Source organism: Schistocerca cancellata, chromosome 7, assembly GCF_023864275.1.
Source record: "Schistocerca cancellata isolate TAMUIC-IGC-003103 chromosome 7, iqSchCanc2.1, whole genome shotgun sequence".
Lineage (NCBI taxonomy): Eukaryota > Metazoa > Arthropoda > Insecta > Orthoptera > Acrididae > Schistocerca > Schistocerca cancellata.
This window is the reverse complement of record NC_064632.1, coordinates 378095068-378114227: the sequence shown is the minus strand read 5'-3', so window position 1 is coordinate 378114227 and position 19160 is coordinate 378095068.

Here is a 19160-nt window from a genome sequence, read left to right as displayed (position 1 = left end):
GGAACATGCCAAAAAAGCCTGATTTATTACTGAAGACAATGATCATATGATGAAAATGGAGATGATGATGATGAAGACTTCCTCCAGAAGAGCCAGCAGCACTTCGTATGAAATTGTACGTATCTTTTACCAGTTAAAGATTCTCAACGAAGTAAAAATCAGTTGCGTAGCCTCCAATAATCACACTACAAATATGTACACGCCAATATCTCTGAAATTTAACCTGCCTGAGCCAGTGCGGATTCTCTGCGACCCCGTAATGTTTATTTCTTGCAATCAGTTTTCCGTAATTTGTAAAGGTAGTTTCATCAGAAAAGTTATTTCTTTGAAGAAAGCACCTATTGTGCTGATGTCACATCACAACTGAACGGTGTTATTCAGTGCGTCTCCCGCGGTCCTGCTGGTTAATCTGCTGGTGAAGTGACACATGATACAGATCGGTGCTCTTTACACGCAAAATGTGAACAACGCTCGGCTGCCTTTTTATTCCATAGGCACTCGCAATTTCTCTGAAGCTGGTACAACAGCAGCCAGAACATACACATGGGTGGCACTGGCGCAGTTAAGTTCCCTTTGAATACGAACGCAATATTTCGACTTCTGAAACAGAATAAACACCTACAACAACGGACAATTTTAAGCAATAATCGATTGTTAGCCTCTTCTGTCGACATTTTATTTTATTTTATTTCATCAGTAAAGTTAGACGTTTCTCTTCGCGGTCTGCAAAATGACTTTCTCGGTAGAAGAAAGAATTGACATTTTGAAAGTATTTATGGAAATAGGTTCGATTAAGGAAACTCATGAAATTTTCGGGGCCAAGTATCCGGGTAGAGGACTACCAATAAAGAGAGGAATACAGAGTCTGTATCAAAATTGGCACATCTACGGAACTGTGCAAAGTGTAAAACAAAAAAGAATTCCTTAAGTTTGCAAGCCAGAAGTTATTGCAGACATTCGCCGAAGAATTCTACACCTAAACTGGTCCAACAGACTCGCGGTTTCCAAGGAAGGTTACTCTGTGTGAAATTATTTTTGTAGACTATTAATTAGCAAGACCACGGTCCGGTAAGATTTCTACAAGTTACCAACAACTGAATAAACTGGTCTGGTTTTTATGGAATTCTCTCCTCTCGTATAGTCCGAGTTATTCATATATTTGATTCACAAAAATGTCCAAAAACATGTGATACGAGTTCCAAGAGGAGAAATTCACAACCACACTGGATCAATCGAATAAATTATTTAAATATAAAAAGAAAGAAAGTAAAGATTAACAACAACGGGCAAAGATCCATGTAACGCTTAGGCGTAATGCAGTTTAATTCCACTGCAGTGGACATTGAAACATAATCGAATGGCAGTCAGCGAGGAATTATGTGACGAAATAGTTTATACCGACTAGAGTTTGCATAGGACAATATCCGTCGAACTGGTTTTATGTACAAAACCTCATTGCTAGTCTAAATAATTTTATTTTCGATGTGTTCGCTATATATTTTTTGATTTTATTGTAATACATTTTCAGGCCTACCTCCTGTTAGGTTCGAGGATACCTGACTTCTGCGAAAAGTAAGACATCGACAGCTGCTGTGATCGACCACATCTCGAACAGTAATCTGTGTTTTCAGAACCGACGGAACATTCGTACAAGAATTTATTAGAATTTATTATGTCAAGATCACCTGTAACTACTACAGACTTTCACATTACCTATTTAAGCTTATTAACTACCATCTGCAAATGTGACAATAATCCACAAACAGTTTCTTCATAGTCTGTAAACATTACTTAATGCACGGTCAAATGGAAATATAGTAACTTCTGCTGCTATTATAGCACTTCTAAAAGAGACAAAGTCTACAGCGTTTCACTCTGATTATCATGAAAAGCAGTACAAAATATTGCAATGAAATAAGCATACATCTTACCATCACACGATAACTAGAGTTTTTAGATTATGACGAAACTGTTAATTATTATTGCATCTAAAGGTGGCAGTTAACATGCTGAAACCGCTAACGTGAATATCTGGAGATATCAGTGGCGACCTTGACGTAATAAATTACTGTATAAACATTTATAAGTTCGGATGCTTCGATCTGACTATACAGGGTGGTCCATTGATCGTGACTGGGCCAAATATCTCACGAAATAAACATCAAACGAAAGAACTACAAAGAACGAAACTCGTCTAGCTTGAAGGGGGAAACCAGATGGCGCTATGGTTGGCCCGCTAGATGGGGCTGCCTTAGGTCAAACGGATATCTACTGCGTTTTTTTTTTAAATAGGAACCCCCAATTTTTTGTTACATATCCGTGTAGTACGTAAAGTTAGTTGGGCCACTTTTTTCGCTTTGTGATAGATGGCGCTGTAATAGTCACAAACATATGGCTCACAATTTTAGAAGAACAGTTGGTAAAAGGTAGGGTTTTCAAATTAAAATACAGAACGTAGGTACGTTTGAACATTTTATTTCGGTTGTTACAATGTGATACATGTACCTTTGTAAACTTATCATTTCTGAGTACGCATGCTGTTACAGCGCGATTGCCTGTAAATACTATATTAATGCAATAAATACTCAAAATGATGTCCGTCAACCTCAATGCATTTGGGAATACGTGTAACGACATTCCTCTCAACAGCGAGCACTTTGCCTTCCTTTATGTCCGCACATGCCTTGACAATGCGCTGACGCATGTTGTCAGGCGTTGTCGCTGGATCACGATAGCAAATATCCTTCAACTTTCTCCACAGAAAGAAATCCGCGGACGTCAGATCCGGTGAACGTGCGGGCCATGGTATGATGCCTCGACGCCCAATCCACCTGTCATGAAATATGCTATTCAATACCGCTTCAACTGCTCGCGAGCTATGTGCCGGACATCTATGAAGTTGGAAGTACGTCGCCATTCTGCCATGCAGTGAAACATCTTGTAGTAACATCAGTAGAACATTACGTAGGAAATCAGCATACATGCCCAATAGTGCATATTATGCCGGTTTACGCTACCGCTGTTGGTGAATGACGCTTCGTCGCTAAATAGAACGCGTGCAAAAAATCTGTCATCGTCCCGTAATTTCTCTTGTGCCCAGTAGCAGAACTGTACACGACGTTCAAAGTCGTCGCCATGCAATTCCTGGTGCATAGAAATATGGTACGGGTGCAATCGATGTTGATGTAGCATTCTCAACACCGACGTTTTTGAGATCCCGTTTCTCGCGCAATTTGTCTGCTACTGACGTGCGCATTAGCCGCGACAGCAGCTAAAACACCTACTTGGGCATCATCATTTGTTTCAGGTCGTGGTTGACGTTTCACATGTGGCTGAACACTTCCTGTTTTCTTAAATAACGTAACTATCCGGCGAACGGTCCGGACACTTGGATAATGTCGTGCAGGATACCGAGCAACATACATGGCAGACGCCCGTTGGGCATTTTCGTCACAATAGTCATACATCAACACGATAGCGACCTTTTTCGCAATTGGTAAACGGTCCATTTTAACACGGGTAATGTATCATGAAGCAAATACAGTCCGCACTGGCGGAATGTTACGTGATACCACGTACTTACATGTTTGTGACTATTACAGCGCCATCTATCACAAAGCGAAACAAGTGGTCCAACTAAAACATTCATATTTCTTTACGCACTACACGAATATGTAATAAAAAATGGTGGTTCCTATTTTTAAAAAAAAGTTTGACCTATGGCAGCGCCATCTAGCGGGCCAACCATAGGGCATTCTGGTTTCCCCCTTCAAGCTAGACAAGTTTCGTTCTTTGTAGCTTTTCCGTTTGACGTTTATTTCGTGAGATATTCGGCCCGGTCACGATCAATGGACCACCCTGTATATATTTATTTATTTATTTATTTAACCTGATCAGATTAGGGCCATCAGGCCCTCTCTTACATCGGACCAGTGTTTCACACATGCAGCATTTCACACATCAGAGTTACATCATGACAATACTTTAAATAAGAAAATTAGATTACTCTAGTCACAATATGAATAAAGAATAATGACTAAGACCTAATAAAGTAAGTACTGGCAGTATTTTTACGACAGGTACTATACATACAAATTATGATAAAAGTAATAATAGTTACAGTAAAAAAAATTAAATAATAATGATAAACATGAGAAAAACTGGCAATAGTAATGAAGATTTGTGCAGATGTACATTAATATCTTGGTGTGTAAAGTAGATGTTTACTAGTATAGCGAGTTTTGGGGGAGGGAGACTTAAGGATGGGGAAAGAGGGAAGTAATGAGGTGAAGTGCATTCGTGTACAAAGGCAATAATTACTGTTGCTTAAGTAGATACGTAATTAACTGTTTTTTGAAGCTGGATATGTTTTTAAGTTCTCTAACATACCGAGGGAGGTTATTCCAGAGTCGGGTTCCCGCTACTGTAAAGGACTTGGAGAAGGTGACTGTGCGATGCAGTGGAACAGAGAGGATTTTATTATGATGGGAACGTGTGTTTCTAACATGTTGTTCAGACATAAGCGTTAAGGACGAGGAGAGATATGAGGGACAGTGTACATTTATAAGGCAGTAGATGAGACAGAGTGTATGGAAATCTCTGCGTTTGTCTGCACGCAGCCAGGACAATTTTGCATATGCTGGTGAAATGTGATCAAAAACTCGAATGTCACAGATATATCGGACACAGGCGTTCATGACCAGTTCCAGACGTCGCGAGTTTTCCTGAGAGAGGCCTTGTAGGATAATATCGCTGTAATCAATGATTGGGAATACAAGCGTTTGTATTAATTTCTTTTTCAGATCGAAAGGGAAGAGTTTTTTATATTTTTGTAGGACATGGAGGGATGCTGATGCTTTTTTGCACACTGCAGTTACGTGCTCTGTCCAATTTAGATTTTCATCTATTATTACTCCCAAACTCTTTGCTGAGGGAGAGAAGTTAATATTTGTTCCATTTAGGATAAGAGATGGTACGGATTCCCGATGTTTTGGGCTAATGAGCTTAGAGTGACCAACAAGTACCGCTTGGGTTTTAGATGGGTTTAGTTTTAGTCCTATGTCCTGTGCCCATTTTGATAGTGCATCGAGATCAGTATTGAAGTTTTCAATAGCTTTCTTCAGATTGTTTGGTTCCGCACTTAGATACAACTGAAGGTCATCAGCATACATATGATATTTGCAATAAGTCAGAACCGATGACACATCATTGACATACAGAGAGAAGAGTATGGGACCTAGTACTGAGCCTTGGGGAACGCCTGACACTACCTGCCGCCATTGTGATTTTATATTCCCGGACAGGACGCGTTGCTGACGAGATGTCATGTATGAGCGAAACCATTGCACTGCACTTGGTGCGAAATTTAGACCGCTAAGTTTGGCTAGTAAGATGTCGAAGTCGACAGTATCAAATGCTTTGCTGAAATCTAAGAAGCAAATGATAGTCGCTTCTTGTCTGTCCATGGCAAGTTTCAGGTCATCTGTCACCTTTATCAGTGCGGATGTTGTGCTTCGATGTTTACGGAAACCTGATTGGTATTCGTCTAGTAGGTTGTTAGTAGTTAGGTAGTTGGTGAGCTGGTCATGGACTATATATTCTAAGGCCTTTGATAGTGCAGGAAGAAGGCAGATGGGGCGGTAGTCAGAGGCTGCTGTGGCGATGTCCTTTTTAGGCAGTGGCTTAATTTGTCCCAGTTTCCAGGCCTCAGGGAAAACACTTGTGATTAATGAGTCGTTGAAAATGTCTGTTATAGAGGGCAGTAGTTGATCAATAATAAGTTTTACCATTTGGATAGTGATGCCATCATGTCCAGTAGATGCTGATCTAATCCGCATTATGGCTTTCTTGACGGTATTGCAAGCGACTGAATAAAACTGCTGTGGCACTGCTTCATGATAAATCTTCGGAACACGACGTACTTGAAGTCTCGTTTGCCAGTTGAAATTCTCTGTGGAGAGCTGTGCAACCAACGAAGTGGAGAAAATATGTTGACTCATAATGGTGACGGGCTCGAAGGCAACTGTTATGCCCGTGAAGTGCCACTCTGCAAAATAGCCACACTGTAGTCACAGCTGCTGAAGCGTATTTCGCGAGAAAACAGCCTTGAGCCGAGTGAAAGGGCCGTTATGAAATGTGTTCCCTTGGCCCGGCCGCCAGTTGCCGGGCCACCTCAGCGCTGCAGCTCGCCCGACGTCTATAGTGACGCATCCCAGTAACCTGCTGCAGGCTCGGCTACCGACTCAGTTCGAGTACCGTGAACCTCCTCTCCTACATTCCTTATTTCATACCTCGCGGGACTAGCAGCCCGGTTAGAAAGGATAGTGCGGAGATATGACTTCGCTACAGCGTGTCATTGCTTCCGGAATGAAATATTTCGTTCTGCAGCGAAGTGTGCGCAGATATGAAACTAGCAGATTAAAACTGCGTGCCTGGGATCTTTGCTTTTTGAGGGCGCTCTATCATTGTGGAAACAATCCCTCGGGCTGTGACTAACCATGTCTCCGCAGCAGCCTTATTCCAGAAATTCTAGTTGCGCAAGACATGCAGGAGAACTCTTGCGAAGTTTTTAAGGTAGGGGGTGAAGTACTGGCGTAAGTAAAGCTGTGGGGGCGGGTCGTGAGTCGTGCTTCCATAGCTCAGTTGGAGAGTACCTACCAGCGAAAGGCAAAGGTTCCATGTTTGAGCCGCAGACTGACACAGTTTTCATCTGCCAACTGTTTTCATAGCGGTGCACATTCCGCTGCAGGGAGAAAATTCATTTTGCATTGAACATGTTGATACGGTGAACGCAAAACGCCATCTGTCGTTACGTTACTGCATCTCGCTTCGACGTACATTGGGTAATGGACGACGGAGAGAATAAAGCTAGCTGCAACAGGGAGACCCCTAGCGACAACCATATGAACAAACAACTTTTAATTAGCTATATGAAGATAGTAACTGTTCTCGAAAGAACAGATACCATTGATGACAGTGCAGCTTCTATAGAATAAATGATAATTAATTGAAACCTTCAGCTGCCGACAGGTGTTATTGATATACCTCGATGGGGACAGGTGAAAACGTGTGCCCCGACCGGGAATCGAACCAGAGATCTCCTGCTTATATGGCAGACGCTCTATCCATCTGAGCCATCGAGGACACAGATGATTAGCGCGACTGCAGGGATTTATCTCTTGCATGCTTCCCGTGCGACCCATATTCCCAACTGTCCACAATCTACGTACGTAGTGTACCTAATAGATATTTTCCAATCCACTCATTACTCGCGCACACTAAGGTGACGATTCCCGTAAGAGTTCGGGCAACCTGTGCACATCTGTACTTTCGAGAACAGTTACTATCTTCATATACAGGGTGAGTCACCTAACGTTTCCGCTGGATATATTTCGTAAACCACATCAAATACTGACGAATCGATTCCACAGACCGAACGTGAGGAGAGGGGCTAGTGTAATTGGTTAATGCAAACCATAAAAAACTGCACGGATGTATGTTTTTTAACACAAACCTACGTTTTTTTAAATAGAACACCGGTAGTTTTGTTAGCACATCTGAACATATAAACAAATACGTAATCAGTGCCGTTTGTTGCAATGTAAAATGTTAATTACATCCGGAGATATTGTAACCTAAAGTTGACGCTTGGGTACCACTCCTCCGCTGTTCGATCGTGTGCATCGGAGAGCACCGAATTACGTAGGGATCCAAAGGGAACGGTGATGGACCTTAGGTACAGAAGAGACTGGAACAAAACATTACGTCCACATGCTAACAGCTTTTTATTGGTCTTTTTCACTGACGCACATGTACATTATCATGAGGGGTGAGGTACACGTACACACGTGGTTTCCGTTTTCAATTACGGAGTGGAATAGAGTGTGTCCCGACATGTCAGGTCAATAGATGTTCAATGTGGTGGCCATCAATTGCTGCACATAATTGCAATCTCTGGCGTAACGAATGTCGTACACACCGCAGTACATCTGATGTAATGTCGCCGCAGGCTGCCACAATACGTTGTTTCATATCCTCTGGGGTTGTAGGAAAATCACGGTACACATTCTCCTTTAACGTTCCCCACAGAAAGAAGTCCAGAGGTGTAAGATCAGGAGAACGGGCTGGCCAATTTATGCGTCCTCCACGTCCTATGAAACGCACGTCGAACGTCTACCTCACCCCTCATGGTAATGTACATGTGCGTCAGTGAAAAAGACCAATGAAAAGGTATTAGCATGTGGACGTAATGTGCTGCTCCAGTCTCTTCTGTACCTAAGGTCCATCACCGTTCCCTTTGGATCCCTACGTAATTCGGTGCGCTCCGATACACACGATCGAACAGCGGAGGAGTGGTCCTCAAGCGTCAACTTTAGGTTACAATATCTCCGGATGTAATCAACATTTTACAATGCAACAAACGGCACTGATTACGTATTTGTTTATATGTTCAGATGTGCTAACAAAACTAACGGGGTTCCATTTAAAAAAAACGTAGGTTTGTGTTAAAAAACATACTTCCGTGCAGTTTTTTATGGTTTATATTAACCAATTACACTAGCCCCTCTCCTCACGTTCGGTCTGTGGAATCGATTCGTTAGTATTTGATGTGGTTTACGAAATATATCCAGCGGTAATGTTAGGTGACTCACCCTGTATATAGTTAAAGGCTACCCAGCCATTGACCTTCGTCTGTGCGAATGTGCACAGATTGCCCGAACTCTTACGGGAATCGTCACCTCAGTGTGCGCGAGTAATGACTGGATGGGCAAATATCTATTAGGTACATAACGTATGTAGATTGTGACCAGTTGGGAATGTGGGTCTCACGGGAAGCGTGCAAAGGATAAGTCGCTGCAGTCGTACCAGTCGTCTGTGTCCTCGGTCGCTCAGATGAATGCTGGCGCGGTAACTCAGCGTGTTCGGTCAGAGGGCTAGCTGTCCTCTGTAACAAAAACACTGAGTGAATGGATGAACGGCGAACCTGAACAAGTGTCATCGGACGTCCGCCTCGAACAAATATAACGACCTGCAACGATGCCGGCACAGTAGCTCAGCGTGTTCGGTCAGAGGGGTAGCTGCCCTCTGTAATAAAAACACTGAATTAATCGATCAACAACGAACTTAAAAGGGTGTCTTACGACGTCCGCCCCGAGTAGATGCGACGAACAACAAGAATGAAAAAAATAAGATTGAAAAACAAGATGGATAGAGTGTCTGCCATGTAAGCAGGAAATCACGGGTTCGAGTCCCGGTCGGGGCACACATTTTCAGCTGTCCCCATCGAGGTATATCAACAACACCTGTCGGCAGCTGAGGGTTTCAATTAATTATCATTTTAATGAGCACCTACGTAAACTTTTTGTTTGAATGTTTAAGTTAAAGTTTACCTAAAGATTAGATCTTCGTTAATGTACAGAAGTTGGACAAAAATATGTAGATACTGCCAGTATGCAAGTGGCGCTGTTGTATTTCACCACGAACGGAAACTGTGTTTTGTCTTCTGTATGTTGCAAGTGTCTGTCGTTATCAGAACAATATTTTCTGTAGTTGTGAGTACATAATGTCGGAGGTAAAAAAATTCTAGCGTGGGCAAATTGTTGGTGCTCGACTGGTGGATGTTTTTGTAACCAATGTAGCCGAAGTGTTCGGTGCTTGAAGACACACAGACCGAAAATTTATACTACATGCAATTAAAGGGAAAAATATCATCCGCTACATCAAAACACAGTCATTGATTAGAACTGTAACCAGAAATAAGAGTGTGGAAGCTGAAAAACGCATTCCACAGCTGAATGTCGCACTCGTCAACCTAGTCATCACCGGAACATAATGGGAGCTCCAAAAGCAGTTTATTGCAGAGCGAACTGGAATTTCGAAACCACACAACAGAGATGCAAATACTCGTAAAAAGTAAACGTCCCCATAAAATCTGGACTGTGAAGAAATGGAACCCATTCATTTGGTCGGATGAAACTTGTTTCTCACTGTTTCCAACTTGCGGCAGAGTTTACGTCTGGCGTACGCCATCTTAAACATAAGATACAAACAGCTTGGTGTCAAGAATGAAATATGTCGGGGGTCCGGTGATGTTTTGGGCTCCATGGTTACCCTGCAAGATCACATTACTGCCAGCCAACAGCGATGCTGTGTTCCAAGACGACAAGGCCCCTATTCACACAACTCCAGGACTAGTTCTGTGAGCACGAGGATGAAATGTCTCATTTCCCCTGGCCACTACAGTCACCAGCTCTCAGTGTTACTGAACCTTGGTGGTGTACATAATCCTTACCTGCACTAGCCTGCATTTTGCAGCAAGAACTCTACTAAATTACCTTGAAAACTATACAGACGGCTGCAAGCTGTTTTGAATGCCAACGGTTTTCCTACACCGTGTTGGCCATGGTAATTTGTTGTCTTTTTGGTGTTTCCATATTTTCATTCACTCCCTGTAGAAGATATAATTTTGTGAAATTAGGAGAATCCTTTTGAAACATCCTGCAAAAAATTTCGTTGCCATAAGTCAGAACTGGCAGTACACAATAATTAGAAACTTTCCTACCCAGGCACGTACGGAGTTTGGTTTCGAAAAATTTATTCAGTTGACTATGAGCACTTGATGCCATTTGTACATTTCCGATAATTTCTTCCGTTGTTCATGCAGTCTTCAACAGCTCTGAAGATAAAGACTCATTCACTGATTTTTATAATTTCGTTATTAATTACTATCTTCTTTTCGATGCGATGCTTATACATTCTTGTTGTTTGGGTCTTTATTCCTAAGACAGCTATAATGAAGCTCTTCACGCCAGTCTGTTCTGTGCAAGTCTCTTCATTTCTGAATAACTGCTGATACCTACATCCATTTGAAAATGCTTACTGTATTCAAGCCTTGGTTTTATCTACTATTTTCCCTTCCTCACTTCCTTCCATAATTTATTTATTCTACCTATTTAACCGGATCAGATTAGGGCCTTCAAATCTTCTCTTACATCAGACCAGGGTTTCGTACATGCCGAACCTTGTTTTACGTCTTAGTTGCATCTTGTTTACCTATGACAAATAGTAATAGAATTATTTGAGTGTTTGTAGAGACAATATGATTAAATGCTACCGATTAAGAGCTAATAAAGTTATTACTGTCAGTGCTTCTACTCCTGCTGCTTCCGATAACAACAATAATAATGACAGTAATAATGATAATGACAAGAGTAATAATAATATCAGGTACTATAAAAGATGAGTTCTGGGGAAAGGAAATTTAAGATGATTGTACCAGCTAAGAATACTGCGGAATGAGGAAGTTCTGGCTGGAATTTTTTGCAAATTTGTGGTAAGTTCCTATGGAAACTTCTGAGGTCATCGGTCCCTAGGCTTACACACTACTTAATCGAACTTAAACTAACTTAAGCTAAGGAGGAGGAAGCCGCACGAACCGTGGCAAGGCGCCCCATACAGCGCGGCTACTCCGTGCGGCTGGCTGGAATGAAATACAAGGGTAGCGAGGAGGGTACAAGGACAATGGTAGTCATTATTGTTGCTTCAGTAGATATATCATTAATTATCGTTTGAAACTGGAAAACGTTATTCAGTTCTCTATGAGAATGAGGGACGTTATTGCAGAGCCGGTTTCCTGCCACTGGAAGGAGCGATTAAGTAGGACAGAAAGGATTTTGCTGTGATAGGGATGAGTTTCTGCCATGTTGTTCAGACAAGAGCGTTAAGGTCCAGGATAAATATGATGGAGAGGGTACGTTCATAAGACAGTAGAGGAAACAGATTATGCGGAAATCTCTGAACCTGTCTGCACGCAGCTAAGATAGCAATGCATACGACGTTGAAATATGATCAGACACTTGAACGTCGCATATATATCGAACGCACAAGTTCATAACCAGTCCCAGGTGCCAAGAGCTTCCCTGAGAAGGATAACATCGCTATAATCAATGACTGGAATATATGTTTGTACAGGTCAAGTAAAAAGAGCCTTTTATACAGTCGTGGTACAGGGAGAGAGTTGGTGGCTTATTGCACATTGGTCTGTTCAATTCAGATTTTCAACTTTTGCTATTCTTAGGTTCTTTTCTGAGGCAAGTAAGTTGATATTTGTCCCATTTAGAATTAAAGATGATAGGAATTCCCGATATTTCGGGCTAATGAGCCCAGAATGACCAACTAGTACCGGTTGGGTTTTGAATGGGTGCAACTTTAACCTTTTATTCTGTGTCCTTTTTAAAACTGCACACAGGCCAGCACTGAAATTTTCAACAGCTGTCTTCTGGTTCATTGGTTTTGCACTTAGATACAACTGGAGGTACATATGGCATTTGCAACTGAACAAAATTGCTGACGCATCATTTACGTTCAATAAAATAGTATAGGACTTAATACCGAGATTTGGGGGACGCTTGATACTATCTGACTCCAATGTGACTTTATGGTGCCGGACACGACGCATTGCTGGCGGGACGTCAGTTATGAGTGACACCATTGCAGTGCACTTTGCGAGAAATATAAGCTGCGAAATTTGACAAGTAAAATGTCGAAGTTAGCAGTGTCAAAGGCGTTGCTGAAATCTAAAAAACATATGATAGTCGTCTCTTGTCCACTCATGGCACGCTTCACTTCAACTGTTACCTTTATTAAGACAGACATTGTGTTGCGATGTTTACGGAAACCTAATTGGTATTCGTGTAGTATCTTTTATTTAGCTGGGTAGTTTATTATCTGGTCGTGGACTATACGTTGATGCTTCAAGGAGTGTCCTACCAGCTGATTCCTTGTTTTAGACAAGTTACGCCATATGTGAGAGTTGGAACTTTAGTTCTGGTAACTATTTACTTACAACTTATTCAAAATAAATACTTGTTTCAAAGTTATCTTTTATCTAAAGAAGTCAGCAGAATTTTGTACAACTCGTTCCAAGTGATGTAGTCGTAACGATACCCATAGCAGCGCCAGTTGTGTTGACAGTTCGAGTGGATCAGTCTATTTCCCGACGAGTGTCCTTAACATTCCTTAACATTCCTGAAACGAATGTCATGAAATGTTTCCTTCAGTATAAGATTAAGATAGAAGTCAAAGACTATTAAGTCCGGTGTGAATGGTGGGTGGTGCAGAAAGTGGCAACGCTTCTTTCTCTAAGCAGTTCATTTTTGGAACACGGCCTGCGGCCAGCTTACAGAAAGAAACGTCGACGCTTTCTGCAGGACTCGCCCATCATTTTGCAGGACGATGCTCGGGTGCATATGGTGCAAGTTGTGACTAATTTGTTCGCTCGATGAGGCTGGAAAGCGCAGTACCACCCACATATCCTCCAGACTTAAGCCCTTGTGGCTTCAACTTGGTTCCCAATGTGAATGAAGCGCTTCACGGCATTCGTCAAGCTATAGGCATCTCCATTAAAACTACCAATACAAGAGTTGCTGCGGAGGGTATCGTACGACTTCCACATCGCTGGAAACGGTTTTTACACAATGTTGGTGTCTACTTTGAAGGACAGTGAGCCGTGGTAAAAATTGCTGTTTTGAAGGGCGCGCCGCAGCGCGCAGTGTGAAGCAGTCGCCCTCCGTTTCTGGCGGTGGCACCGCTGTGGCAGTCGCAGCTTTGGTGTCTCCCTCTGGTGGGAAAGGAGAAAGATTGCCTGTTCCCGTCCATTTAAGGGGCGCTATGAGCCCGCCAAGGGGCAATCTGGGTCAGTCTCTCGTCCCCAGCTTGCTAGTCTGTCTCTCGTCCGCATTTGTTAGGCAGTTAGTGTCTGTCTGTCGTTCGGAGTGCTAGTATGTCTATCGTTCGGATCAACCTTTAAAGCCGGCAAAATGAGAGTCTTTCCACTCCGCCAGTAAGAGAACTCAGCGAGTGGTCGCCCGGTCGGGGCTTAGTTCCTTCATCTGAGTCTGCGCATTAGGGAGCCAGTCTGCTCGAGTTTGCTCAGGCAATGGTCATTGGCGGTTGGATCGATCGGTTGGTCTGTCGCGCACTGAGACACAAGATGACTTGTCCGTCTTGAGCGTCGGAGATGTGAGGTCGCCACGTGAGCCCAGTGGGCCGCGGCGTATAGCGAAGGGTACTGACTTCGCGGTTGACACGAGAGCAACAGGAGCCAACCCACGACATCAGTCTGGCCGGTGCGAGCTGCGACGCCGTGAGACGGGAGATCGGCGCGCCTTCCTGCGTCCGTTGAAGCGGCTGGCAGCGGACGGTTCGGGAGAGCGATTTTGGGGTGCTGCGCCAGGTCTTGTTGAGAAATCGCAGTTTATTAGAAGTTAAATGATTGGTGATATCTTGTTTGATTTACTCTTGTTAAATTGTACTCGTTTTCTTGGTGAGGTCACCAACCGTTTTGCTTTGGGTTCGTCCCAGAATTCTTCTCAGTTTGCCCACTTACGGGAAGGTGGTTGTTTATAAATTGGGTGGTCCGTTTTTCCCTTGTGGAGTAGGGGTGAGTTAGAGCAACCTGCGGTTCGGGTTGTTCGGTAATCTCCATATCAATCTACCGTACGTTATTAGCTGCCTCTGTCATGTTTGTCGGATTTGGTGTGTTAACGAATTTATTGTTTGGAGTGTAACGGTCTAATACCTGAAATATGTTTTGATCTTTGGAAACTTCGATATTATTGTCTATGATCTTGAGATGCGGTATCTGTGTACTGTAGAACATCTTAACTATTGTTTGGCAAACTTTGTAGAATTTTATATAAGATTGCATTTCATGGACTTTTATTTAAATGATCATTTTTGCTACCCTTTCACCGTAAGACTTTTCTTAGAAGTTAAAATCAAGTTGCACCTTCGGTGGCAAGGTTAATATTTTAATTGTTAGTGTTTTGTACCATTTCCATCCCTCCTACGGGGGGTACATAGTTTGTGTGCTTGTGTAAATTGTCAAACTGTTAGTTTAAAGTTATCTGGTGTGCTACAGATTTGCACCAGTGTAGTCTTTCAGAGGCTATTGTGAGCGGTCGTAACTACGGCCGTGTCAAGAGGGAGCGGCAAGGTTCTCTGCCCGAAGTCTCATACAGTCAAAACTTGTTTCTTTCTGCCTCTGAATAAATTGTAACTCTGATATTTAGAGGGTGCTTTCTGATTATAATTTTAAATCTGTTTCTTTTAAAAAATGCTTTTAGGCACTATTAAATTGAATAAAATTCCCATTTGTTAAAAGGAATTTGGTTATGATTTCATCAGTTACTCCCTGGCAACTACTTCCACGCTTACATAGTGTGATTAACTGTGTTAATGTTCTTGATGAATCGCTAATAAATAAAATAAATTCTTAAGAATATTCTTTGAAAATAAATCACGATTCAAACAGAAAAACTTTTAAACATTCGCCTTTTTCGATAAGTTGTAAATAAATAGTTGCCACAATTAAAGTTGAAACCCTCGTCTTTTTCCCTCAGTTAGATTGAGTACCTCCTCGTAAGTTGTTCGGTGTATCCGTCTAATCTTCAGCAATCTTCCGCACCCACATAACAGAATCCGCCGCTGCCGTGACTGCCGCTCGAGTGTGACGCGTGTGGGCGCTAAACGGTACAGCTGGGCCCGTGGGCGGAGCTCGGTCACCGCCGGCTGCCTGCCTGTTACAAACACTTTCATCTCAGGACCGGTTGCGCAAACCCCCGGCAGCGACAGCCACGCGTGGTACTGTGCGAATCTGAGCCAAGGACGGCGCTACGGAACTCTCGTGCTAACCGGCGCGCCTCGCTCTTACACTGCCGGGAAAAAATGCAACACCCTCAAGAACAGTGTTCAGTGGCACCAGGGAATATATATATTATGTTTCAGTGTTAGTGATTCATTTGTCACGCTCATCGCGATCAGATGGCGCTCAGGAGGTCTGTCTGTGCGCCCTCTATTTTTTTTTTTTTTTTTCTCTGCAGATAGTAAATGTGCTGAGTTTAGAGGTTTTCGCTGGCTCTCTCGCGTAACAACTAATATATGAGATAAAATATTTTGCTACGAAAAGAGCCTTGAAATACTTTTAAGGGATGCTGTGCTGTGACTTTCTTTGGATCATTAATTTTCAAACAAAACAAAATATATTATGTTCTTATTATTCTGGATCTGGCTTTCTATTAAAGGAACATTGTTCAAATGGCTCTGATCACTATGGGACTTAACTTCTGAGGTCATCAGTCCCCTAGAACTTAGAACTACTTAAACCTAACTAACCTAAGGACGTCACACACTGAAACGTCCCTTTAGAAAAATTATAAATGACTCTGCTTAAACTGACACACAATATTTTTAGCGCAACGCACTCTGACTTTCAAAAATCCCTACAAATGAATGGCCCTGACTAACAATAACCTATACCTTTCATGAATCACTTACCTCACAAAAATCTTCGTTACTCGAACTACTGCAATACAGCGAGCGCCAATACTTCCAGCTACATAAAAGATTCTAACTACTGAAGGCACTAACTACTGATAGGCATAGTTAGCAAATGAAAGATTTTAATAGAGAACAAACAACGTATTTACCTTAATAGTGTTCAATAGTCATAATATATATATATATATCAGTTCATGACATCCAGTCTTACAAATTTACTGTCTCTGATGGACACACGTCCAGATCATCCGCTCTCAAAACTCCGCCATCTCTCTCCCCACATCCACCACTGCTGGTGGCTCACCTCCAACTGCGCAGCGCTACGCACTGTTCACATCCAACTGCCCAACACTACAATAGCGACTATTGCAACAATGTCACCCAGCCACAGACTGCACACAGCACAGCCAGTGATTTTCATACAGAGCGCTACGTGGCGTTACCAATATAAAAACCTAAACAGCTTATTTACAACACATCCATGCCCGAGACAGGATTGGAACCTGCGACAGTAGCGGTCGCGCGGTTCCAGACTGTAGCCCCTAGAACCGCTCCGCCCCACCGGCCGGCGGAACATTGTTTCGTTACTGTTAAGTCGCTATAAAGTTCAACATATCTTCCTTACTTTACAGTTATTGAAAATTATTTTTGTGGCACAACTTGACTAGAAGAAGGGATTGGTTGGTAGGATATGTTCTGAGGCATCAAGGGATCACCAATTTAGTATTGGAGAGCAGCGTGGAGGGTAAAAATCGTAGAGGGAAACCAAGAGATGAATACACTAAGCAGATTCAGAAGGATGTAGGTTGCGGTAGGTACTGGGAGATGAAGAGGCTTGCACAGGATAGAGTAGCATGGAGAGCTGCATCAAACCAGTCTCAGGACTGAAGACCACAACAACAACAACTGATGTTACAGTACGCAATGTTTGTTCATCATCAAAACTTTGCAGTGGATTTTTGTTAACAGTAAAACACCAATAAGTACCACGATTAACACGAGAACATGAGACTATTTTCAGAGAAAAAGATGTTCTTACTATAATGTTTGCCAGACCAGAACTACGCACAGCAACATTTCTTTTATGTTATGAAGGTAAATTATCTTTTTTCACTGTTAATAATATATAATCCGCAGCCCGCGTCCACCTGTAAAACACATCATAAGATCTGCTGCTCTGCCCAGCAATTCCGAAAGCTGAAAGAAATAATTTTAGTTCACTGTTGCCTGTCCGCTTCTTTGCGGTATGATTGGTTTCATTTAATGCAGTTTGAATGCGCCGCGGCAGCGGTTCGTTCGTTCGTAGCGCAGCTCTTTACAAATCAGTACCTAATGGCGTCCTTCTCTCAAACTTGACAAAACAATGCTACACAAGCATACAATATAGCGTCACAGGCTCTTCCTACTCACGTAACCCCAAGAAGACGACAGAGAAATTAATGCTCGGTCACTACTATTTATACTCGTTGTGACATATTCTCATCTTTGTTGGATATTTAATAAGTATCGTCTGTGGCGGTTCCAGTACTCGCCGACACAGATATTATCTTTAAAAAAAATCGATACATAATTTTACACAAGTATAAAACATGGCACATAATGGTCTCTCTTTATTTACATATAGTTCACACAATCGTTGTTCACGCAATTACAATCATCCAGTTCAATTATTCTTTTCTCCTTTTTTACCACATATAATATGTGTTTTGCTTGGAGACGTTACAAGGTGAACAGTGTATGTGCAACATCCATTCTAGGATACAACCATGCCCCTACCAAAGACAATGGACTCCTGTCGAACAATTATACCTATTTGAACGTTTTTCACATATTGGGCACAATGTATCGGTCATGTGTCGCTGCCTTAAGTAGCGGCCTGTGGAACATTCCCACACCTGTCCACGTAGTATAAGGCGCGTCAAGCTCTACGCATTGTCTGAGCAGCGGTGGCCGACGGAATATCATCCAAGTAAGAAATTTGAGGACACACTGCACCTGCTGCGTCACCGTGGACTATTGGCAACAGTATGCTGCTTGCAGACACAGTATCACGTGTGCCTCTCGCTAGGCAGTCACCGACACCACGACACAGCGAAGTGTAGCTACTCTGATGTCGCGAAAGACGCCACTGGAGGGTGCAATGGCGCCCTGCCGTCTTTAATGATGGGAGTAGGTTCTTTCTATATGCGACTAAGAGACGCTTACTTGTACGGTGTAGAAGAGGTGAGCGGCCGATTCCGCACTCGATACGCCCACAAGTAGCACCCCAGACTCCATTGTGGTGTGGGCGGCGGTGGGGGCATCAGTTACAGCTAGAGGTCACATATCGTGTTTCTCCTGGATAAAGTAACCCGTGCCCGCCACATTTCACGAGTGCTACACCCGTCCTACCGCCATTTCTTCGATAACAACGTGATGTAATTTTTCAGCAGGTGTCCAAATACGGCTGCTGCTGTGCAAAGTGTTCCTCGTGGTGTACAACAACTGCCGTGGCTGGAAATAGCACCAGATCTCTCACCTATTGAACACGAATGAGACACGATGAAGTGGGAACTTACTCGTCCTCCACAGCCACCACGAACCATTGCCAAATTGCAACGAATGGTGCTAGATCATTGGGACAGTCTATTTCAGGATGTCACTCGGCACGTTTATGATCGTCCGCCGCTCGTGGTCTCGCGGTAGCGTTCTCGCTTCCCGAGCACGGCGTCCCGGGTTCGATTCCCGGCGGGGTCAGGGATTTTCACCTGCCTCGAGATGACTGGGTGTTTGTGTTGTCCTCATCATTTCATCATCATCCAGGAAAGTGGCGAAATTGGACT